The following is a 27,463-nucleotide window of genomic DNA, read 5'->3' as shown; positions in this document are numbered from 1 at the left end:
TCAGTTCCTGCCGCCGGTATGACAAACTGAATTATATTCTGATTATCGATGGAAGCGATAGGTTTGTAGGTGGCTGTGTACGTTTTTTCCACATTTTGCTGAATAGGTTTTTTCCGGAAGAGGTCGAACTGCGAGATCATGCACATGTTATCCTCCATCATTATCCAAAAATATCTTTCCCTGAGACCTTCTGTTTGATTTTTCTTTTACGTGTTCTCCTAGATTTTGCAGATGTTTTCCTTCGTTTTTTGGATGCTTGTTTTTTACGGATCGTAGATGTTCTAATACGGGTGGCTGAACGTTTTAACATCAACTGAGCAATTCTTGTTGCAGGTTTGGTTCTTATACCAGAACCTACCAGAGAGTCGATTTTCCGTTGTGCTTTACTTTGAAGATTTTGACCTGCTTCACGTACCCGTTGACGAACAATAGTTTTCGGAGTTTGTTGGGTTGTTGCAATGTCAGTGATAATGTTAGCTCCTGTTTTTAAAGCTTCTCTTCCGATCGTCTTTGCACCGCTCCAGAGTAGAGGTTTCACCATTCTAAACAGTCCTGCGAAAAGTGACCCCAATCCTCTCCCTTTTTGATTTCTAGTTGAACGGTAGATGGGCCCAATTCCTCCACGGATTTGGTTACTATAATATTCGGTCTGCGAATTCATGGTGATTCATTCGCTTTTCGACAAAGACTGAGAGAAATAGCTGTCTACTGTTTTTTAAAAGGACTTTGCTTTTCTACGAAAATGTAAAACAGCGATTGTGGGTACGGACCCAGTTCTCAAAGGTAAGAAATTTCCTTTTCTATCGTACAACGCAATTTCTATTGTTTCGAAAGAGGCTTTATCCAGAGGAACGTAATGAATCGGGTCGAATGTTTGATGGGCTACGGGTACTGTGCAAGACGTATTTGTGTCCGAACACTGTTTTCGGGTAAGACGCAAGAGACGTACCATTTCTCCCCCGACCAATTGTTGTTTCACCAGATCAGAGTAAATAAATATGTATGGGTTTTTATCCACAACACTATTGGACATTGCGTGCGTAGAATAAATAGATTTCAATATGTCATATCGAAATTTAGCATAGTCATCAGTTTCGTCTATGGGTGTAACGGTATTTGTTGGAGCATCGTCAGGTTCAGGCTTCGGAACTCCTATCACGGATAGATGTTTGTACACGGCCTGCTTGAAGAAAAACCTGAGATGAGTAGGAACAGCTACATTAGCAGGGTCTGTTTTCAGGAAATAAATCAGATCCTCTATCGTATATGTTGTTGCAGGAAAATAAAATGGTTGTTCGTTAATATAGAGTGTGTTATCCGTACAGGTAGTAGATCCAAATGTTCCCCATTGCGGTTCCGTCAAAAAATGCCAGAATTTCTCGAGAACGGATCTCCTTATTTCCAGGTCGTCGGGGAGAGATTCGATGATGGTAGAGACTAAGTCCTCAGCACTTGCATATGTCCGAACAGGAAGAGTTAACATTCCAGAATCAGTTTCCAAAACATTGTCGTATAGAGTTGAATAATGTAGTTCTGCCAATCCGACTTCCCACAATTCTGGAGACAGATCGATCCGTTTAGCAAGTTTTACGGTGAAATGGGTGAGTGTGTTGTCTGGAAAATATTCCTCCGATGCAGATGATAGGAGGTAAACGTAGAAATTATCATCCATTCTCGCCGAACACAGAAGACTCACTGGATCGCAGTACCGTTATATTTTGATATAAATATGTTTCGGAAATTATTTTCCCGATAACTGTTTTACGGAAGATGCCTTGATCCATGAATCGAAACTAGGTGGATATCCGAGCCAACGAACCAGGTATTCCAAATTTGTTCCTTTTCCCCGGGTGTTCAAAATTTTATCAATTTTATACTCTTCGTCAGGATCCGAATAAACTTTCTGCAGTTCATGTTTGTAAAATGTACCTTTTACTGGTTCTTCATTTAAGTCGTCTAATATGTATACAGGTACGGGTGTTCGCTGAACAAGGGCATGGATTTTGAAAAGTTCTCGTGACCACGTTTGTTCGTATCCTTTCTCAAAATGTCCTTTGACGACAGAAATTCGTACAATATCACCTACATTAAGATCTGAAGACGGTTGTGAAACATGTTTGTCAGGTTTGTTAAGACGTTTCCACACAATGTAAACGTTTGTTTCGTTGACATCTCGAGGGGCCATTCCTATGGAACTGTGGATTGCTGTATTGTAACCTTCGAGAAGTTGCGGTAAAATATCTACATAACGTCTTGTCTGTTTTGAGGTGAAATATTTCCACATCCGTTCTTTTAATGTTCTGTTGAAACGTTCCACTACACTCGCTTTCACAGGATAATTTGTTGCTGTCGAGAACTGTACATGTTGGTTTTTTAAAAATTTCTGGAATGTAGAATTTGTAAATTCCGTTCCTTGGTCGGTCTGTAGTGTAACAGGTTTCCGTCTGTTTTCTTCGAAAATAGTTTTGAAAGCTTCGGTTACCGAATTGCTTGTTTTATTTTTTAGCGGTAATGCAAAGGCATATTTTGAAAATACGTCGATCACTGTCAGAAGATATTTGTATCCGTCGTTATGTTTTTGTATCGATGTCATGTCGTTGAGATCGGCTTCCCAAAGCATGTCTATGTTCCATACATTGTAATGATTTCGAGGAAACCTTTTTCTCGCAGGTTTGTGGAGAGTGTAGGTTTCCTGATGCATCAACCATTTTTTCACCGTATCGCGGGATATATTTTTATCCCGTACCGCTTTCCACAGACGATCTACAGATGAGAATGAAGCATGGTGTCGGGGATCGTAATATATTTTGGTGAGAATTTTATCGTGTTTCAACTTAGAGACTCCCATGACCGATCTCTCTGTCTACGGCTTTTTCTCAGAGGAACCAGTTTGTAAGCGTCAGGTGTTCTCAGAAAAGGTGTAGTTTTCCTGGAAACACGGACGGTCACTTTCTTCTTCTTCTTCTTCTGTCGATGAGACGGTCCAGGGCTTTCCGTTGGCGACGATGAGAAGTTCAACGTTTTCGGATCCGGAAGTGTTTTTTCCTGACGTTCGTCTATCAAATGTTGTGCCGTGGATTGGTACTCATCGATGATATTCTGTAACTGATGACGTGTATTACGGGGTAATGTCTCTGCCAGATTCTGAGGAAAATACGTCGATTCTGGTGAAATAGTAGAAGAACCGTCGTTATCTTGCACAATAGGAATCTGTAATGGTTCTTTGGATTTTCGACTCAACCATAAATACTCGTCCAGTTCCTTTCTGTAAAGACGCCATTTTTGATCGTCTGATATATTTTTCATTTTTAGAATATCATTCATCTTCTTATCTAGAACGGATAATTTTTGAGTCACAGACAATTCGGAACCACGAATACGTGCTAACTGTTCCGGTGAAAGGACGATCATTTTTTTGTAAGAAGATGTCATTTCTCAATGAGGAATGAGAGTACCGAGAAGACCCGATAACAAGGAGCCTAGAAGTAAAGGTAGAAATCCTCCTTTCTGAACAAGAAGCTTTCTGCGTTTCTCGATGTTCACTTTCGGTTTCACTAGATTGCGTATGACCGACTTGTAAGGTGTCAGACGACGTTTTGCGGACGGTTTAATTTTCACGTTTCCTTTTAAAACGTTCAGGCAGCATTCGCTGATGAAACGTATCGTTTTTTTCGGAGCACTTTTCAATAATGATTTACGGATTTTGGGCGGCGAATTTTTCAACACGTGCAAGAAAGGTGAATGTTTCTTGAAAGAAGTGGAATGTCTATTCCTGTTAGAACGTGAGTTGGTACGTGTCTTCCTCGTTTTCCTCATCTCGATGTTTTAAACAATCCTGAGGAAGATATACAGTTGAGTAATTCTGGTTGAAAACGTCTGTTTGATAACGTAAAGGATCCGGTGTTGACTGTGAGAGATCAATATACAAATAACTGTAAGGTTGCGTGGTAGCATCTATATATACTTTTTCGAGTTCCTTCATGCGGTGAGGATGAAGTTGTCTTGCAAAAACAGTGAATTGGTTCATATCTCGAGGATTTTTAAAAATAACAAAGTGCTTCACGTTCAACGAAATGTCCCTGCAATTTTTTCCTTGGTGAAAAAGATTCTGTGTTATGAACACCACCGAAATGTTTTTGTGATGGCTGCCTTTTGTGAAAAGGTCGGCGACTTTTTCCCCTTGTGCAACCATCATAAGATCATCCAGGATTATGAGTGTAGGAGTTTTTCCGTTCCACGACTGCCAATCGACGATACCTTTATGATATTGCACATCTCGAAGACTTTGTGGAATACTGTTCTCCTGATCGTAACACCATATGATTTTCTTGACGGATCCTTCTACAAGATGAACGATGGAATCGACCATGTTTGTCACAAAAGTAGTTTTTCCGCTTCCTGATGCTCCACAAACCATCATGGTGAAAGGATGAGAAAGTTTAGGAATCATGCTGAAGAAACGTCTTACAGATTCTGAAGAAAAATGAAGGTCTGTCAGTCTGCGAACACGTTTTATATCAGCCCCGAAGGGTACGAACTCTGGACCGTTACAGACATATTTTAGTCTGCACAGTATCCGAAAGGAAACGATAAATGTTCATGGTCGAATTGTCGTTTCAACAATACTGGCTGAAACAGCTTTTTTTCATTTGTACTGATGACTTGGAACTGTTTTGTTCTTCTGATTCTGAAAATATTTTCGACCATAACTTCAGGTTTCTCATTGTTTATCATGTCGCACATGGTATCGAAATTAATCAATTCTGATGTGGAGGTATTCAATGTAATCCCTTTCACTTTACAGATATACTGTGCTTCGGAGAACGGTTTTGTTATTTTCATGCTGTAACTTTTCGGTCCCGTTGAAACAAACTGTTCACAAACCGCATCGGTGCCGAAATCTGCCAATTCATCGGTGAGTTCTCCTAGTGCGTCACCTGTCTGAGGATGGTATTCCATTTCAGGACTATCTATGTAAATTACTGAATCTGTATCACAATAACATACCCTGTCACCCAATTTTTCTAGAAGTTCATAAAGTTTCAGACGAGCATGACATGTTGTGAAGGCAGCGATAGGAACGTTTACTTTGCTGTTCTGACTGACTGCCTCTTCAACATATTTCCAGTTCACTAAAACGGTGTCCTGATTGATGAATACGACTCCTCCGATTACGATATTGGGGTCAGTCATTTTATCGAGGAAATCCTTCGATTCCTTGATGATGGTTGTCTGGGAAAGATTGTCCCGTTGGCAGAACTTGCCCCATAAAGAATTAAGGCAGAGTTTAGCCAGAGTACGTTTCCCGGGATTGACTTCGATACTGTTTTCTTCCAACAGAATACCCTCCTTATCGAAATATTCCTGTATGTATTTATGCTTATCCTCGTCGTTCTGACACCATGAAGGCCACCCGCTCGCTTCCTGTTTTATTTTCAAGAAGGTGTTGACATAACCGGAAAAAAGTCCTCCAGTCTTTGTGACAGGGTCGTACATCGATGTTTCATACTTCCACACTTCCAACACTGACAGCACTTTGTAGCCTAAACTGCAAGCTTTACGCACCTCGGCTATGACCCAAGTTCCTGAAAGTATACGCTGATCATCGGAATGGCTGCATGTACCTTCACATTTTAATCTAAAAGCACATTCCTTGCACAATACAAACATCAGTTTTCCGTGCATTTTTGTAGGTAAAACAGGATGTAAAAGGGTTTTCGGTGGCAGAATAGTACATTTGATGATTCCCTCCATGTTCAAAACCTCATTTACCGGAGGAATAGAATTTCCTAGAAATATTGTAGGATGTCCGACAGGATAGGCACAGTATTTGTTCACATAAGGGTACAAACTTGTAAAATCGTTGTACTGCAATTTCTCGTTTTCCTTGATCTTGTAATAAGTCCTGACTGTTTCAACTCTTCCTCCATATAAGGCGTCTCGTGGATTCAAAGGAATGCAGCAAACAATAGGATGTGTCGATAGATATCTATTCAGTTCAGGATCTGCTTTCAATATTTTGTTGAAATCGCATTCCCACATAGTGACGACATGGTATCCTTCAGAACGTAAAGCCGCAAGTTTACGACATGTTGTCTCGTATCTGAAGGCTGCAGTGTTCAACATGTCACTGTGTTTTTGACTGTTACTATCCTGATCGGTTTCATCGTCATCTTTCGGATACATATCCCTGTTAACGGATATGCAACGTTGACAACCATGCCAGTAACAACCCAGGGCCTCATACACTGTTTTCGTCTCCTCGTGATAACCGTCCACTCTGTAACGTCCTCCTATGACATATTTTTCACGAGTACGTCCGCCGTGAAGAAGTATTACATCATTCTGTTCTTCAACGTAGGTTAGCCATTTCAATGCAAACTTCGACATCTGATCTGCATGATGGTAACCTCCTTTAGGAATTATTCCTATAGTGTTAGCAGGCATAAATTTCTGTCTGTAAATTAGTGAACAGGCAGATGCTATTGTGAGGCAATCCTTGAAAATGTCTATTTTGCATATGTCTAGGAAATTCTGTCTCAGCTTCAGACATCCTTGTCTCAACAGGGTAACATCCTTGATGCAGTATTGGAGAAGTTGGTTTCTGTTGTTGAAAGGTACGTTTCGCATGCATTCGACGTCATACCAAGACATGAAACGGTGTTGATCTTCAACTGTTTTCATGTATTCATAACCGTATGCAGAAGGAGGAGGCATCGGTCCAATGTAATTTCTGTTCTTGTAGGTGTTCCACAAATGCGGATAATATCCTTTCTGAACAGGCAAACCGAAAAGTTTCGAAAAGCCTGCAAGATTTGTCTGAACGTAGTTGAGACTGTCCACAAAATGAAGATTTTGGTATGTCATGCTGATGAGTTTGGTACCATCTAAGATGACACGAGGTTTCATTTCTCTCTCCAACATTCTCCGTAATAAAAATGTGCAATCGTAACCTCGTGCATTATGTGCACAGATAATTATGTCGGAAAACTTATGCTGCAATTCCAAATAGGACAGAAATGTGTCTACAGGGTCATCCCAGAATATAAACTCTCTTGTTCCACAAACAGAACACGGAACTGTTAAATCCTCTTTTTTGTAACATGCGTGACAGGCCGTCTGCACCACAATAAGATTCGGAACGTGAAGAAAAGTTTTTTCTTTCTCAAAATAAGGAATGTCAGTGTAGCATTCAAAGTCGTAAAACACAAATAGAAATTTTGAGTTCTGTTTAGGTTTCGGTATAGACATGTAACAGAAATGATTTACAGGTTTCACACAATTACATACCGTACAATATTTCATGTTGCATCTATGTACTTTTTCATATCTATTGTTCGTGAGAATAATTCTGAAACATCGGGGACACTGTTGGATTTCGCTGCAGACAGTACCTTTTCGGAACGGTGTAGAAACATGATTTGTGAAGCAGTTCTCATTTTTGAAAATTCTGTTACATGTTTGACATATTCTACGAACACCCTGTTCAGGCACACACGGTGGAGTTGAACGGCACATAGAACATAACTGTTTACACAGATGGTTATGAGCTTTCTGAAATATGAGTTCGTTACACCCGCGACATTCTTGTTTTGCCGCAAATGCTCCAACACGGTTCACTATCACATCATAGTGCTGTCTCAGGTTATCGTAGAGAAGATATATAAATTTGGAAGCGTTTTCAACCTGTCCTTCAAACAAAACATCTTTAACGTCACGAAGATTGTTGTATACAATAATTTTATATTCTGAGAGAACTTGCTGAAATTTTCTCAGTTCGGGAATTCCACTTCCGGCACACGTATTGTCTGTCAGATCTACATCTGCTTTTCGCATAATTTCGAAAACAGGTTTGAGAAGATTTCTGTTTTTTCTGTATCGAGTATAGGAAGGATCGTTATCAGCATAGGCTTTCCCTATGACCAGCGCTTCAGCTAAACAGAGTGGTTTTTTTCTATTTGGCACACCGACGATACTTCTTTTCTGTGTACTTAACATGTAATTAGGTAAACAATATGTTCGATTACCCCCACCTCCAACAGGTATACTGACATGGTCTGCTCGTAAAATTAAACGATCTGTAGCAGTGAAGGTTTTCGCACTTTGTAGTATTTTGTACATAATGTTCCACACCATATCACTATGCAACTGATCACATCTATGCCACCCGATGTAAATATCTTTCACAGTTGGGTCAGATATGTTAGACAAAGTTAAACCTATTTTGTCTTCATCCTTGGTGTCTTTTTTAACGTAGATGAGAAGATTTTCAACACCTTCGCGAATCCAAGTGTGAGGATCGACATTTTCTGGTGGGTGTGAGAAACTGAATTCAACACGTCGTCCCTTGGAACGGAATTTAGGATATTCACGTTCTTGAATGTTATGTAATGTTATATTCCCTATCTGTTCACGAGACACTGAAGCACGTTTCCTTTTCTTACCTTTCCCATTTGATGACTGTTCTGCTGGGGGGTCCGGTCTCCATGACGGTCCTGGCAAAGGCTCCGGGTGTGATCTGGATGCAGCGTTTGTAGAAGTTCCTGTGTCGGATGCCTGCGTCTCCTTGATGACTCGGGATCCAGGATCAGGTGTCGATGGGGGGCCTGGGGACTCTTCGGGAATACCTGTCCATCCTCCTCCTGCTGGTGGGTCCGGTCTCCATGACGGTCCTGGCAAAGACTCCGGGTGTGATCTGGATGCAGCGTTAGTTCCTGTGTCGGATGCCTGCGTCTCCTTGGTGACTCGGGATACAGGATCAGATGTCGATGGGGGGCCTGGGGACTCTTCGGGAATATCTGTCCATCCTCCTCCAGAAAGATCGGGTGTGGATGTTGTCACTGTCCGTAGTAAGTGGTCATACTCCTCGACCAATGAGATATTTTCTCCCGCGATGATTTTGTGCGCAATGATCGCCAACACTTCCCGTAATTGTGCAGATGTTGTGTAATATCCGTCACGATATAGCACTAACAGATCGTCAGCGGATAACTGTACGTCCATGATCGTACAATGATTATTTCACGAAGACTGTCTTGTGGAGAGAACGCCGTTCTTTATATATGCAAGCATGACGCAACAGTTATCTCCGATCCTAACGGTTCTACTGACCCTATGTAATTATCCCGGAAATGGTTAACAGGCTTCACCACATGTTTTCCTCTTTGATATCACTATGTAACGGTTTTCATGTTTATCTGTAAACACAGGATGTAGATAAATGCTTAACGAAGGAACGTCTGAAATGTTTATCTACCAACAAAGGAAGAAGGACGTAGATAAGGAAATAGCTCGGCTCCTAATTGAGCTAGACCGGAAGTGATGACATATTCTCTTCACCACATGTTTTCCTCGTAGATATCGCTATGTAACGGTTTTCATGTTTATCTGTAAACACAGGACACAGGATGTAGATAAATTCTTAACGAAGGAACGTCTGAAATGTTTATCTATTGGTAAAGGAAGAAGGACGTAGATAAGTAAATAGCTCAGCTCCTAATTGAGCTAGACCGGAAGTGATGACAAATTTGTAATCTGCACGTCGAGACCTTTCAGTAGAGTGGTCGGAAGGGGTCTACGATTGAAAATAAACAAAGTAGGAAACGGCCGGTCCTAGAACAATGAAACCTGGTTCACCGGAAAGAGGCCTTCACTCCGAGTCCAACAAGCTATCAATCATCCTCCTAGGTCAATTAGGAGTCGAGATATAGCGATTTTAAGTTTGAAGGTCATTTCAAGGTCAAGTTGTCCAATCGATAGATCTCGAGGCGTAGAATCCGAATATGGTGTCATTTCCGGTCTAGCACTTCCGGTTACCAAGATATCCGGGTTTGAAGTTTCAAGGTCAAGGTCAAGGTCAAGGTCAAGGTCATCTCAAGGTCAAGGTCAAGGTCATCTCAAGGTCAAGGTCAAGGTCATCTCAAGGTCAAGGTCAAGGTCAAGGTCATCTCAAGGTCAAGGTCAAGGTCAAGGTCAAGGTCATCTCAAGGTCAAGGTCAAGGTCAAGGTCATCTCAAGGTCAAGGTCAAGGTCAAGGTCATCTCAAGGTCAAGGTCAAGGTCATCTCAAGGTCAAGGTCAAGGTCATCTCAAGGTCAAGGTCAAGGTCAAGGTCAAGGTCAAGGTCAAGGTCATCTCAAGGTCAAGGTCAAGGTCATCTCAAGGTCAAGGTCATCTCAAGGTCAAGGTCAAGGTCAAGGTCAAGGTCAAGGTCATCTCAAGGTCAAGGTCAAGGTGTATATGTATATGTAATATATATATATACTCTGACATATGTGTGTGTGTGATATATATATATATATACACTGTTATTAGCGGTCATTAACTTACGGTTACAAAGGTATACGGTTTTACACTTTAACTATGAGTTATGTGTGTTAGCTGGTTTTGTGACATACTGCGAATGGTTTGTCATTCTCGTTAGCAGAATATGATACCGCTATCCACCCACTTCCGTACAGAGATATCAACATCCACCCATTTCCTTACAGAGATATCAACATCCACCCATTTCCTTTTGATATTGCGAATGGAAAATGAAACTTGTCGAATACACTGACAGTGTTTGTTCTGACATCTTATAGAAGCCATCAAGAATATGGAGAGAGAGAACTTTGTAAGTATTCCAAGTAAATAATTAACATAATCATTTTTTGTATATATATTCAATATATGTTTATTATTTCCATTTATTCAAAATACATATATGGATTAGAAAAAACAGTGTTACTCTGCACACATGTCAAGTTATGTACATTACATATATAGAAATAACGAAAATTGAATAAGATGATTAGTGTGTTAGCATTGTTAGTTTCTAGTTATCCAATTTTCGTTTTTTCAAAATCTCTAGCATCCTCTTCTCCATTTCACCTTCTGTAACCCCCATTTTATCTATACCTCTCTGCTTCCGCACACCTTTGAAAACTTCCATCAGTTCAAAACACACTTTCATGCTGAAGTGGGATGGTACATAGACAGCTTTTTTTATATTTTCAATAAACCCCTCGAACACCGGACTTGTTTGTTTCTTCTCGAATATGTACGTGAACAGCTTGACGAGGTTGTCGAGCCTAACCTCCATATCCTTGCACACCTCTTCCAGATTTTCCAACAACTCTCCAGCTAAACCATTCTCCTCGCAAAAATCTACAAAGCACGCAATCTGCTTCTCAGCCTGCTTCGCATGGGTCTTGCTCCATAGATTCCTTCTCTCACCTCCACTTTCAGCTTCATTTTTAACATTCGCGTGTAGGAGGTCAAATTCGAACGGTAGGGATGCCATCTGGAAATAAGAAACAAAAAGTAAGACATATGTTTTTTTTGTTTTCAGCAAAAGTTTTTCACCATAGGCAACATGATGCAGACACAGTTCATATTAATGCAGATATTCGGTGTGATGACGGGTACGGAAGAGACGTTTCTCAGAAAAATAAGGAATATATTGGCGAAATATCACAGGATAAATCAGCAAAACAGAAATTTCTTCAAGCAACAAATAGACGTCATGAGGGGACAGTTGGACCAGATGGAAGAGGAGCTGGACCGGAGATTCGGTACTCATGATATGCAGAACGAGATTCTGGACGAGTGCCGTACCCACCAAAAAGGGTAAATACCATATTTTATAATACAATATTTTGACACGTCTATTATATTGGAATACATTTTTTCTGGAATTCTCAAATTATAATTTCTTATACACGGATATTTACAATTTTTCGATTAAAGTATCTGATAATTCCCGATTCACACATAGAAACATACTAAATTTAAACATTTTAATCATTACTAATTCGTTCTATATATTTTGATATGCATTTTCTCACAAAATATTTCTATCTATTTACAGGTTCGATACTCTCCGAAAAAGACATGTAAGACGTTACCAGCATCTAGAATCAGGGAAGAGTTTAAGACGAAAACAAACTTCTTCATCTTCCACAACAGTAAACCCCCCACCCCCTCTAATACCTACGTCTCCGTCACCTTTCGACCGTTCCAAACCTTCTACCTCTACTACTCACACTCTTGCTACAGAACCCGTGCCTCTCGAACCTGCAGCTCTTCCACAAATTCCCCCTCCGAGTTCTGCTCTATTGTTCGCACGCCTGTCCTCCCCCCTGATACCGAATGCTGGTAACTCTACTACTTCACTATCTTCGGGTGGAAATAACCCCCAACCGGAGATAGTGGAGATACTTTCCGGAGAAGAAGAAGAAGAAGCTCAACAGGTATAAGTACCGAATCTCCGGTGAGTTTTCTGTTTTTTTATATTCTATCGCTTCTAACTTTGTATTCATAGCTCATTTTAAATATATATGTACACGTTCATTACTATTTTTAAATATCGATCTTTTTTTATTTTACCCTCAGTTTCGGAAATTATACCCTACTCCGGAATACAGAACAAAAACAATATGCTTTCTCACCGTTCACTCTTCGTCAATTTCTGAGGTGTCCGTCTCTTCTATGATATCTGGGTACCGCCGTGTCGGTGGGGTTCTACTTCCGGAAAACTGTTCCTCCACTTTGTATATGCTGGAAAGAAAAATGAATATTCTTTTTAGTCCACTTATTGTCGGATCGTTACCGTACTCCAGTAATTCCGCAGGATCCAAAACATGGCCGTTCACACCCATTACCGTGCCCATCGAGTTGTTTAACATTATACCGGTGTGGAACCATTTGAAAATCTCGTTCAACGTTAATACAGAGTCTCGGTAACTTTTTCGAAACATCTGCATTAACGTTGAAACGTCACAGTAATCAACTATCATGTAGGACTTGTGGCACCCTACTCGGTAGACACGTGGGATTTCCTCACTAACTAGCTCCTCCAAATTCTCATAGCGAACCATCTCGATGCTTGAAACAGAATGTCTCAAATTCTCGCCGGCTAGCATCAGATATTTTGTGGCAACACATTGAGGAGGAACATGCAGATAATCTACATTTATATGCTCGGAATTTAACTCCGTCTCTGTTTCCTGGCATATACAGTTAGTTGAGGTAACCCCCGTAACTACAATGAACGGCCCTGCCTGGTACCCGTGTGCAGCTATATCATCTGCTACCTTCTCCGACCACACACAGTACGGTAAGTGGCTGTACACGGGAGCTCTCTCTGTAACAAAATGTGTCTCGCATAATCCGTGCGTACGATGTCGGGAATAGAACATACTGATAGCAAATCCGTCATTGTCCAATTCCAAACATCTTTCACGCGATACATTCCTGCTGTAATATGTGACCAGAAGAGATTCTCGGAATCTTACAGGTGCATCTATAATCAGCAACTCACAATTCTTCCCACCAGACAATTTTGGTTTGACCGACGACTTCACTTTCCCTAGACCAGAAATCGTAGCAGGGTATGCCAGACACGTTGTTTTACATGGAGAGTACTCCGTATAGCCATATAAGGGGTTAGACACAACATTCTTCAGAATATTCTGTTTCCTCCTCCTTGAACGTTTACCGTCATCATCGATACGTTTTCCTCTGCAGCGTTTTAGTTTCTCGTATACATGATGGGCGACATTTTTTCCCTCCCAACTACGTCGAAATTCTGCTTCGCTAATACAACTACCCTCATACCATTTCTCTTCCGTACTCCCACCTGGACGTATCGATGATTCCGGTAAACTTTCAGGAGCAGGTACGTCACTACTACAATCCGAAACTGGTTCAGCGGGGGATAATTTTCCAATCACCCCACCGAAAAACGTCAACACCCAGGACACCAAACCCATCATACTTACCTTCGAATAGCGGTTCTATCGCTTCCTCCGGTAACAACTATCTCCAATCATGTACACAGCTGAAGATGTCTGGTGAATAGTGAAATTCAAACACAACGGAACTTTTTATATACCTACCTACCCCTCCTCTTCCTCGCTGATAACTTCTCCCAGAAGTTCCTTGCGCATCCTCTCGCGCAGAGCGTCGAGTGCCCACGTACCTCGTCGATCCTCCTCCCCCGGTATCACATACACATCCACCTCTTCGGAGAAACGTACTGTTTTCTTTTCTTTCCTTCCGTTCTCCATCCAGCAAAAACAGTATCACATTTTCTCTATCTTTGCATAACCAGCACATGTTCCTACACAAATAGCATTTATCTCAACTAAACTCATAACCAACGCCCCTAAAAACCAATTACACACATCCGCTCTTTTCCTTTTTCCCGCTCTCCATTCCGCCGCCTACTAACGTATCCTGCACACAGTCATACCTTATCAACGTTCCCACAAACTTCTACACGCCCATTCCAAGAAACATCCGACATGTCCCAACACGTGTTCCACAATCTCTCCATATCACTTCAATATCCCAACACATTTCCTTTCCAACTCCTTTATCTTCTCAACAGTCCACTCTTATCAACTTCAACAGTCATTTACGCCCCCAACCGAAACGGAAACCCATATCATGGTTCACTTCCTCATTAACAACAGGAAACCCCAACCCATATCAACATTCCCAGAAAACCGTCACCTCATCATTAACAACAGGAAACCATCTTATCAATTCCCCAACCGACTTTTCCTCCTCCCCCCAATCAAAACACTCCTCACAAATTAATCACAACCCATTCAATGACGTCACACCAATCAAATCCCTCCTAACAAAATAAACCCCACCCATTTATGACGTCATCACCCAAAACACCCACCCTTGCTTGCCCACACTGCTTGGTCATCAATTGATCTTTGATCGATCTTTTCCAATCAATTGATTTATCGGACTCTACGGGGGTGCATAACTACTACGACGGTTGATATATGTGATTATATTTTTGTGTAACTTTGAAAACAGAATTGTCTTTGCCCAGCAAGCCTTGAAAATACAAACTTTGTCTCTGGCATCCCCGACATAGAGAGTAGGAGGCTGGCTTTGTGACGACACGTCACATGTTGGGCAGGTAAGTGTGTGGACTAAAATTAGGGGAAATATTTTTGATAATCTCAAGGCTTAAGGAGGAACGTTGCTAATGAAACGCATAAATGCATCGGATCAGAAGTTTCGAGCAGCAACGAACCAAATGCACATACGGTACCAATAGATGAATTTAAAGAACATAAAATAAATTTGATGCTTTTTCGTTTCCTAATGCACTTGATGCTCCCCAGCTGACGAAGGTAAGTGACCCAGCAAGTTACAGAACTAGTTTGAGAGAAAAGGACATGTTCCCGCAAACACTGGGACCTCCAAGGTAGCCCCATGACGCACAAAACTTCGGAGAAACATTTAGGAATCCACTCTTTGCGGTATTTACCAAAATCTTCCCCACCTCATCGCGATGGGGCTAATATAACGTCTGCATAAATAAACCCCGCTCGGTCTCGAGAGCGATCACTCTCTACATTAACGACGGCAAGAATGCGCTAAAACTCTACGAAGGACCTATTAAAGCCAATTAAACATGTAACCGCTCTTTGTTCCGTGCGGGCATAAAGTGAGGCTGGGACGGGTCAGGAATCAACGGATGAAGACACCTCATTGCGCGGGGCTATTGACCACCCGACCGTTGGACTTCATTGGGTTTATGACTTAACGAGATAGAACCACATCATGAAAATTTATGTGGCCGATGGGGTGGTACAAATAGGCTGGTTTTAGTCGCTGTCGCTTTGTAAGCGGAGAAATTGCTTTTTCGCGCACGTTAATCTCGCGTACGTGAGTGTTTTAAGATGAAAGAAATTCGGGACATCGCAAATTACAAAAGCCGCAGATTAATTTGGTTTGGAGAGAACCATAAGCTGGTGTCTCCGTGCGATATTGGCAAATTTCCACAATGGGAATTAAGGTGAACAAATTTTCCTACAAGGAAGGGTACAGAGGTTGTGGCGGAATTACGATTTCTGTGTAGGGTGTTGCAAGACAATATCGAAATGTATATGGAGTGGCGCAAAAAAGAACGCATGTTTTTGGGATAAGTGTAGCGTCGTTGATTTTCAAGATGCAAACGTTTTATTAACACCAAAACCATCGGTAAGAAATGCAGTTTGGATAGGTATATAGGATGATTTAAGTATGGAGGATGATGTCGGAAAGATGACGTCATTGTTGCTGTCCCCACAACGTAATCTCACGTTTTGGCGATGTCTCTTGGCCCCCACGCTCTGCGACATCTTTCTGTGGGGTTACCTCAAGTCGAAAGCCTCGTTCAATCGACGAGCTGAAAGTTGCCATTCGTGAAGGAATTACAGCTGTGTCAGACGAAATGTTGGCAAGGTCAATGCGGAACTTTGAGGAGAGGTTCCGGATGTGTGCAGCAACAATGACGTCATCTTTTCATACTTAAATTATCACTGTATACCAATCCAAACTGCATTTCTTACCGACGGTTTTGGTGTTAATAAAACGTTTGGATCTTGAAAATCAACGACGCTACACTTATTCCAAAAACATGCATTATTTTTGCGCCACCCTGTATACGAAAATTTATAGCTGCCGTGGACAATAAGTATAGGAGTTGTAAGTTTCAAAAGATAGACTCAATGTACAACAAGCAAGGAATCTTCCTACATATTGATGAAGCCAGCGGCTCAATGTTTTTGTATCCGGTTCTGCCGAACTTTTACACTGCTCTGTCCTGCCTGGTTTGATTGATGGACATTCTCGCTTTGTGGTAGTTACCAGAGTACTGCATGGCACTAATTCCTCTCGGTCGTGCGTGCTACTCTCGAACATACGCACGTCTGCGGGCGCGTAGAACATGAAATTGAAATTTTAACTCTGTCCGTCCATACCTTCCACAGTACATCCCTGTCGACTGTGGCATTGGCAGCCAGGAGTTCTGCACAGTTCGTCTTTGACATAGTCCCACCTCTCACTTCTCTGAAGGGAAGAATCCAGACAGAGAGTACAAGAAGATCTACAAATTCTATATTTCACGTAAAGCCTTAATTTCTGTTACTTAAACTTTAGTCCAAGGACTACCTACACGTTTCAACCTTCTTCTACATTGAGTTAATCTCTCAATTCTGGAACTTACCTCGTCAAATCTTTCTCGCCTCAAGAGAACATCTATTTTATATACTCTTTTACATCTTTTAAAGATTTTTGATATTTTTAACATCTTAATATTTTCTATTTTATGTCTTACATAATATATTTTATTATTTTAATCTTTTTGTGTCATCATATTGGATGGAAGATAATCTGCGGGAAACAACACACTAATAGGAGCCAAGGCAAGTATCAGTTTGATTATGATGTTTCTTTTGTATTCAAGGAGTTACGGACACTTACAACCTTAGTGACAATGAAGTTCGACCAGTCACAAATATAGGAGTGCGTTGTGAAAGAAGGAGAACACATGCATATGCTGAACATATTTTATTCAGCAGGCTACATGGAACAAAGGAAAACATAAATTTCCGCTACAACGCAGCAATGTAAGGTGTCCACACAAAATAAAACATTTTCGTCCATCTAAACGTGACATTGAAGTTCGACCACTGTTAGAGGGGATCCTGTTTACCATGGTGTGACGCCGCCCCGTCGGCGAATAACTGTGGCAATGCGTCGGGGGATGCTGCGGACGAGTCGTTCAAGGTATTCCACATCGATGCGGTGCCATTCTTCCTGCAGGCAGGCGATAAGAGCAGCCACTGTCGTGGGTCCCCTCTGTTGCACACGTCGCTTAGGAACACGCCACACATTATCAATGGGCGAGAGGTCGGGACTCGATGGTGGCCATGGCAGAGTTTGCACGTGATGGCGAGTCAACCATTCTCTTGTCAGCCGCGCTGTATGAGGCCTGGCATTGTCGTGTTGAAAGATGAGACGCCGCCTGTGGAACAGGTGCCTTCGCACTGTGGGATGATGCCGCTCCAGTATGCGTGTATAGGCGTGTGCATTCACAATGCCCTCACAGACGTGTAGTGGGCCAACCCCAGATGCCGTCATGCATCCCCGTACCATCACTGACGCAGGTTCTGTACCCGAAGTGCATAACATTTTGCTTCATTCTGTTCCTCCTTCCGACAAATGAATGTTTTCCGTATTTTCCCGTACACAACATTGAAAATGGATTCGTCCGTCCACAAACCCTGTTCCACTGCCGAAATGTCCATCCCCGGTACATTCGTGCCCACCGTAGTCGATTGCCTTTGTTCAACATGGAAAGGAAGGGTTTACGTTTCGCCTTGTACACTCGGTAACCGCATCGCTGTAGGTAACGGCGAATGGTTCTGGTTGACACTTCAATGTGAAAGCGTTCTCGAGTCCACAGTCGTAATTCGGCCACAGAAACATGATTGTTGGTCTGGATATAGCGCCTAAATATCCGTAGGTCACGCACGCTCAGCAGGCGTTTTCGACCGGGGGGCCTTAACTGGCTCTGTAGTACCCGTATATTGGTGGTGTTTGATGATGCAGTGGACGGTTGACTTGGGTAAGTTCAGTTGGCGCCCTATTTCCCGTTCACTGAGTCCATCCCGTTGCAACTCCACCACTCTTCTCCTCACGGTGTTGTCAATAGGTTTGCCCCTGGCCATGGTGATGATGCACTGCGGTTCCTCGGTGCACAGCACGCGCTTATATACTTCGGACTCCCTTATCGTGTCCGTGACGTCATGCTTCCGTCGAATGTGCCACTATCTGGAATTTCCGTATGGGTCTGGTGCCTGGTCGAAGTTCAATGTCACGCGTATAGTTCCCCGTTTTCGTTCTTTACGTGACCTTGGGTGCAACATGCTGGGATCACGATTCTTTCTTGCTCACACGCCTCCTCTTACACACATGCATCACTTTTGCGGGTCACCCATTCCACCGCCTATGCCTCTGTGCATTTAATCACGTATTCCTTTCTGGTCGAACTTTATTGTCACCAAGGTTGTAGGATAATCAATTATTGGGACTAACCGCACCCAGCGAGAAGAACGCAAAGACGTACATTAAGATCAAAGTCAAATAGAGATTACAAAGGAAGATGGTGCACCATCTTTCACAGTTTTATGGTTATTGTAGATAGAACTAAATTTCCATAATCACATATCAACCATCACAAAAAAGGCAATACGTATGCTAGGCCTACTTTACAGATTCACCGAAATCAATAACCCGAAAGCACTTTTCATTTACTTCAAGACATTTTTGTCCCCCATTCTAGAATATTGTTCACCAATCTGGAACATGGCTGCCCATTCTCATACCTCCAAGATCGACAGTGTTCTCAGCTTTTTCCTATCCATCGTTCGATATAAAGTGCCTGCCCTGAGACACCTGCCTAAGAGAGATCTGCTTGTAAATCTGCATATTAATACTCCAGAAACTCGTAGATACATTGCAGATATGAAATTGCTGTATAAGATCATAAATGGAAACTTGAGATGCAGCATCCCACTCCACGAACTCTCACTCAGAGTGCCTAGGCATAAAACACGGATCAAGGAAACTTTCCACACTACAACTCCAAGGCTCTCACTCATACAACGTTCACTGTTCCATAGACTACCGAATCAGTTCAATATAATCTCAAACCAAATAGATATATTCACTTCATATTCATTTTTTATCAGCAACATAGAAAAAATTGTACATAAGTAATGCTTTTGTGAAACTGATCTTTTTACCTTGGTACTGTTTTGGCTTGTTTTATTTTTGTTTATTTTATGTTATCCTTTATTTTGTTTTTAATCTTAGTCTATTGTTTTACAGTTGTTTCTTTCTGGTTTAAAATGGCTTCTGCTGTACTGGAAATTTTAATAAATAAATAAATAAGGAATAACGATTCCGAAAATACAGTACATTTATTTTAGTTCTGAATATGTAGTGTTTGTAGATTTTTGAGGTTATTGTTATTGATGACGTCGTTCCCTAACCCGACATGCGTCCATAATTGGGTTCCCTAAACCATTGCGCCAGGTGGACATACCCTGGATGCTGAATGTATTTTTTGTGAAGCACTTTATTCTGAAGATGCCGGTGGTGAATGTGCATCATGAGCAGTTGCAGAACATGACGTGTACGTTTGTGATTTCTGTAAATGACTTTATTTGTGTTGCCATTTAGGACTAAATAGACCAAAGAAATTACATTATCTTGTAAAGGAATTGCTTTATCCTGTAACATAAGGCATTAAAATATTATTACATGTATTTGTTTGTATTGCTTTGTAATTTAATTCCATATTTAAACTGGCATGTCGGTTTAGGGATCGATTTCATCATATGGCATAATCGTAACTTTCGTGAAAGAACTATTTTGTGAAAAGATGTTGTACTATAACCTGACAAGTTAAGTCCCAATATGCGCAGATCGCTGCGGAGCACTTTCTATTACGTCATCCTCCCCACCACTCTTCTACGTACTGGTCTGGCCTTGAGACTACGAGTGGTGCCAACTCAGCAAAATGAAGCTAAAACAAATATGACAAACAATTTTCACTGTTTAGCGTGACCTGGAGTGACTGTAGTATTACGCACGCGCGTTAAGGTTTATAACGAAGATAAACTACAGGGCGAATGACTTGATTTTCTGAATGCGACATCGAGCAGTGGCCTAGTTTTTCTAAAAGCCGAGTGGGGTGGGGGTTCTTTTGTTTATCGTACAACAATCACTACGAGAAGGCAATCTCATAACACGTTTGCCTGTGTTCTTTTTTAAAGCATTGAAATGTTCTTGCTCCTTACTCTTGGCTGCATATTTTTAAAATGCAAGTTCCTCTTTCTTTTATATCTTATCAATATCAGTATGCGAACAATATTTCACCGTTGTTTAACCCTATCTTTCTTTATCTGACGTCACAACTGTAGTTAGTATTTTCACACCCGTCTGACTCCATCATTCGTGTGGAAGAGGTTCTTGTTTTCGGAGGTGTTTCTCTGCTGTTGAAGTGGTGTGTTTCGTGTGTGTGTTTGCGTGTGAGAACAATAGTGAGTGCGTGAAGCGAATTATGTGACTGTTGTCTCTGAAAATCAAATCATGCCGGGTCCAACGAAATCCACAATCTGCTCTGGAAAGTCCCTTATAGGACAGGCCAGAGAAATTGTTTACAATGTTACAACATATTTGCGAAATCGGCAGGAGTTACATAAACATAAAAATAAATACATAATACATAAATAATAATCCATAAACATTCAAATTTCGTTAAAAATACTCAGACCATTCCGCTTCCTCTAGGTTGCAACACTGCGAATCAACGTCGCCGCAGAGAAGGGAGTAGGGAATTGTGGTGTGAGATGCGCAACAGCTATTTGCAGCGTTTTGTTTTTAAACTTGTCAAGTTACACAGCTTCTACTTGGGCAAGGAATTGATGTATTCCACTTTGGAACATTTCTTCTCTAATGAGAGTTAAGGGCAAAAAACAAAATGGTATGTCGGTTTTGGTGACTTCCCTCTACGTAAAAGACAAGGGATGAAATTGCATATGTATTACTCATCTTTCCCGAAACCGAACTTTGCGATTCATCGCACAATATTTACGTCCGAGGACGAGGTTTTATATTTGTTTACGTCTCCATAACGCGTTCGGTCAGCGTAACCGTCCAGCATCAATTCTCCTTCTATCACCTAAATTTCAAACCGATCAGAGATCTTGTGCTCGTAAACCAGCCTGCGATCCGCACCTAATAGCCGAGCCATTGTTCGCATCACTCAATGTTAATGCCTCCGTCGGGACACGAACCCATTCAATAGCGATGCGCTACGCAATATGACGCCTTGTAACGGCATCGATATATTATAACTGAGCAGAACGAGCGCTTTCTGCTATACGCGACGAATACGTGAGCGCGTATCGGAACAATTTAGGTATTTTCAGAACGAAAGGTTGGAATTACAAATGGTCCTTTGCATCCCAATTTATGTTCGCTGAAACCAAGAGAAGAAAACTGGGTAAACCCCTAATATTATCATAGCCGGCCTCCGTGGCGGAATGGTTAGCACAGCGCGCTACGACGCTAGAGGTGCCGGCTCGAAATTAGCGCTGGCACAAAACCTAAGTAAAATAAACGAAATCAATAAATCAGTAAATAAATAATTAGAAATACAGGCTCAACGTTAGAAATTACTGGCATTTCTATAGAGCATTTCGTGACATTCGCTACGAGACTCGGCGGCAGGCGGCCCGGCGTCAGCGCTTATTTTTCCCGGTGAACGGATCCGCGACAGTCGCACGCTACAGTCTGTATTTTCGCTCTTTTTCCCTTTCTGTTGACGTTGCAGACTGACGCCAGTATAATCCTCCCTCGGAAGTTGTGTTGTGTCGTGTCCGTGTGTTGAACATTGTGGCATAATATGGCACCACAAAAGTTTACATTACAACAAAGGCTTTATCTTGTCGAGTGTTACTTCGGAAAGAGGAATTGTGGAGAAGTACGACGACATTTTGTAACGAAATTTCCTGGTGTTCCCGTTCCACAAAGGACCACTATATTAAATCTCGTAAAAAAGTTTAGAGTAACAGGGTCAGTCTGTGGTTTTTATTTATGCCGAAATCTAAAAAATATAGTATACAAAGACAATCCGCACGCCATCCGTGCGATAAAAGACAGTATTGTACGAGAAATCGGGATATTACAGTAGACGAACTTGCACGTGTAAATGCCAATTTCCTTCGGAGATGCCAGGTATGTGATACACCTTCTGTAGTCAAGGTTAGTACACAATATGAAAACTGTAATTTTAATAGCCGACTCTAGCGACTGTCGCTGACCCGTTCACCGGGAAAGACAAGCGCTGATGCCGGGCAGCTTGCCGCCGAGTCTCGTTCCGAATGTCACGGAATGCTCTGTATATTACAATGAGCACAATCTGTATTAAGCCCACAACTTAAGGATCTATTTAAACTACCCAGACAATTTTAAATTCAAGAAAATAAAGAATAACAAAAGGTAACTAAAATATTCAGAGGATATCTACAAGATGGTGGGAAGTAATGTTGCCCACTAGTAGCCTAATATATTTTTATCATAGGGATTATACGTATGTAATGTCTTATCGACTTAAAATATCGGTAAATTTCTTATCGGACAAACGGATTTCTTCAAATTTACAGGGGAAATTACTTACCGAATGCAGTTTTTTTATAGATGTGAAAGTTTGGGGAAGTGTTTTCTCACATCGTTCATTGAATTTTGCCGGTAAATAATCTACTTTTTCGATATAAATGTGTGACCGATGCACGAAAGCTGTTGCATCCATTTCCTTCCAGCCGGATGTAGCCTGTGTGTGATGACGTAATCCCGGTCAGTGTTTCCAAACACGTGTTTTTGTAACTGAAGAAGGCACGTTTCCGCAAATGGTTTGTGGGCCTATGTGTCAATGATTCGTGGGGCTATGTGTCAATGGTTCGTGGGGCTATGCGAGAATGGTGTGTGGGGCTACGATTTTTTTTTTCTAAACCAATTTTTAACTATTGTAACCTAAACGTGACCCAACCTAACCTAACTTTACCGGAAATGGTTTTTGGAGCTACTAGGTATTTTTGGGTGCAGTGGGGTGGAAACACTGCATGCGGAGTACGGTAGTGAACCTGTGACCGCCATTTTGCGTGTTACCGAAGGCAAAAAAAAAACGAAGAAAACTTACTCGATATGTCGCAAATAGAGCTTATTTCCGTGAAATAAGCGAAATGCCACCTTCAACTGTTTCTCAATGTAGAATACGTAAGTACGAATATTCAAATTAAATGAAGTAGCAAATTTTAGCCGTTTGTCCGATATAAGAAATTTACCAAAATATCTAATTATGAATAGAGTCGAGTTTATTTAAGTCCAGTTTATGCTCAAATAGGCCATTTAGGGATGAACGAGATGAAATTTTTATGTGCGTCGGCATGTTTGCGCATTTTGCATCCTTCTAAGTATACGATAAAAAATCCTGTTATCTAAAATCCTTACCTTAAAGTTAAAAAGGGGGTTTAAATAATCGCCGTAGAAAGATTAAAAGTGCAAGGTTGTAAAGGAACGTGCACAGAACGAACACAACACATTAAAAAGGCAAGGACACGCTAAAAAATCCTCACTGACAGTTGAAGAGACCTGCTCTTCTCAAGAAGCTAAAAACATTGGTACTATTATAGTATGGGGGTGACACCTATAAATCATATATTTCGCACTTTTTTACATTGCTAACGTACTATTTTGGAATGACGAACATTTCCTAAGGTGAAATAATGCATTTCTAACTATGATAATGTCTATTTCTTATATTTACGAGTACTTACTGTTACTTGTTATTTCGATTCTCTAACACACATTATGGCGACAGTGTATTGGTTCATCGCGCGTTCTGAATGTTTTTTTTTTCTTTTTCTTTCTTTCTTTCGATTTATGCAGTGTTGCAACCTCGTTCACCGGAAAATACCTACTTTCGTGCCCAGATTTGAAATTATGCTAATACCTCGCAAACCATTGACGTTAACCCCACAAACCATTCACATTAGCCCCAAAAACCATTGACGTTAGCCCTAAAAAACATTCACGTTAGCCCCAAAAAACATTTTCCGTAAGATTAAGTTAGGTTAGGCAAGCAGTTAAAAAAAATACTCGACACGTCATGTTCTAGTGAAAACACGGCGAGTTTGAAACACTGACTACGGGGTTACGTCATCTAACACACGGAACATTGTGCTCTCGTGCAGAAAGCAAATGGCGGCAGCAGAAACAGCGTGTCGGACAGAGATTTTCGCAGAAAACAACATGTATTCGCATTAAAATGGATCAAAACTACATTCACGAACTTCCACAACGCTACAGAAAATGATTGCCGTAAGTACTTTCTCCTGTAAATTTGAAGAAATCCGTCACCTTTCTCTTTCATAAGAGAGAGAACGAGAGAGAGAGGATGGGAAGCGAAGAAAGAGAATGAGAGAGAGAGAGAGAGATCGTTTCATCTTTCTCTTTAGGAAGAGAGAGAGAGAGAGACATGCAGAGAGAGAGAGAGAGAGTGCCAGGGGTGTGATCTCTTCTCTCTCTCTCGGAGGGCTCACTTCTCTCTTCCCCTCTCTCTATGGGAGAGAAAGAGGGAGGAAAAGAGAAGAAAGGCGAGAACACAGGATAAGAAGACTCTCTCTCTTTCTTAAATAGAAGAGGAAGAGAAGATAGGAGGGAAAGAAAGAGAAAGAAAATGAGAGAGAGCGAGAGAGAGAGAGAGAGAGAGAGCATCTTCTTTCTCTTGTAGAAAAATGAAGTCTTCTCACCCTCCCTATCTCCCTTTCTCTCTATCCCAGGAAGAAGGAAGGAAGAAAGAAGAAAGAGAGAGAGAGAGAGAGAGAGAGAGAGATAGAGAGAGAGAGAATCGCCTCGATGGGGGTGACGACAGACGGACGTCATGCACCAATGGTGGGCTTCATAACACGAAGTTTGTTCCCCGTTACATCTGACTCTTCCTGCCAAGTGTCAAGAAGGGAACAATGAAACATATTCTACATATCCCTAGCTGGCAAGGGGCAGAGGAGATAAAGAATCCGCCCTCATGCCCCAAAGAATCGTAACGGTTGATCACCACAACGCTACCGAGGAGTTATTTAACCTTTAAACAGCCAATGGATCATATGTAGAGTGGAAATAAAAACCGGGCTAAGTGCCAAAACTGGAATTCCGAGAAAACGAAGAAAAACTGTTGAACTGTTACATTCCACAGCCGGTGGAACGCATTCTACTGGCTACATTGTGCACTACGAACAATACACATTTCAGATAGCACACTGCACAGCATATTGGGTTCGGCACATAGCACACTTTTCGAATCAAAACTGAAAGTTTGATGATTTGGCACTTAGCCCGGATTTTATTTCCACTCTACATATATGACCCATAGAAAGTATACGCGAAAACAGCCAATGGGTCATATATAACCCATGGTGCCGATTACAACATTCACGTGCTTTAGGACCTTCATACTTGTATGTGTGGTTGTAAACGCTGACAGATGTTGAGATAAGACTTTGAAATGTCATGTGGAATAAAACCAACCCCCCTCCCCCTTTCTCTAATATGCAAATTAGCTATTTTTAGCCAAAATGCAGGATTGTACATATGGCATCATATTTCAGCCTGTATGAGGACTAGAGACTTGAAAGAAGTTTCCCTTTGTTGCAAAGGTCTATTCTTTGAAAACAATGCAAAGGTTTGCGCCCTTTTTCCAAAATAACGGGAGAAGAGGGGATGAACGCCAGATGTTTTTTTTCATTGAAATTTGGGGACTTGGATACTCCCAACCGCGTTTTTCTCACTTGGGCTTTCTAAAGTGTACACAGTCGCGTGCTCCGATGTTTTTGCTTTGAAACAAAAGTTATCCGAAGTAGATTGCTCAAATAGTCTCAGAGATATAACGTTTTTTCTGAAATAAGTGCAAAAATTTAAAAATCGCGCGCAAAGACACCGGCTCAGCTGTTTAAAGGTTAATTCTATACACACTCGGTAGTACATAGCCCAAATACAAATCTTTGCATATTGCTGTTGTAGCCACAGAGGCTTCCCGAGATTGGTAACGTCGTAGCTTTGTAATCAAGGGGCTTGATATCAGGTTATCACATTGCACAGTGATCGCACTTTAAACTGGACCAGGAGCGTATATTCTAGGCTCGCTAGACTATCTGCGAAGCTTTAAGTCTAGAGAATAAAATACAGGAGAACAATCGATAAGAAATTGTAAATAATATTATTCATATCAGTGAGATGATGATGCTGATTCTGGAGTTGGCAACCTGATTTCCTATAGAGTTGGCAACCTGATTTCCTATGAGTTGGCAACCTGATTTCCTATGAGATGGCAACCTGATTTCCTATGAGTTGGCAACCTGATTTCCTATGAGTTGGCAACCTGATTTCCTATGAGTTGGCAACCTGATTTCTTATGGGTTGGCAACATGATTTCCTATGAGTTGGTAACCTGATTTCTTATGAGTTGGCAACTCGATTTATTATGAGTTGGCAACTTGATTTCTTATGAGTTGGCAACCTGATTTCTTAGGAGTAGGTAAATTTATTTCTATTCATAGCCTAGGACCACGTGACATACTCAGATAGCCCCGATCTTGGACTCAGTGTACGCCACTGAACTGTACTGAGGTGAAGTCCCGATTAGCCTATCTGTGCATAAAGTGGTCTAAAAAAATCAAATTCAAATGTTGTAGACACTAGTAAAACTCTAGAACATCTGGTAACTAGTGTTCCATTATGACAACGATTCAACACTTGCTTGCCTCCTGGTTTTTTTAACTTCTCAGATTCTTGAAATTAAGACATTTCAGACGTATTGAACACTATACTTATTTAATACAAACACATTTCGTTTAACAAGGACATAAAAAGGGTAGAAATTTAGAACAAACAAGCTCTTCCATCACCCCTCCCCCGAGTATGCCACTAATTATTGATATGATTGCAGTCTATGCTAAGAACAACATACCAGACATGTTATATAAGATATGGGGCAGACAATTGTGCCCGTTTTGTTGACTTTTCCATGCTAGTTTTCGGAGGTCATTCATTATTTTGAG

This window comes from Lepisma saccharinum, chromosome 28 (genome assembly GCF_977018435.1).
Source record: "Lepisma saccharinum chromosome 28, izLepSacc3.1, whole genome shotgun sequence".
In the NCBI taxonomy this organism is placed as follows: domain Eukaryota; kingdom Metazoa; phylum Arthropoda; class Insecta; order Zygentoma; family Lepismatidae; genus Lepisma; species Lepisma saccharinum.
This window is presented reverse-complemented; position numbering follows the sequence as displayed.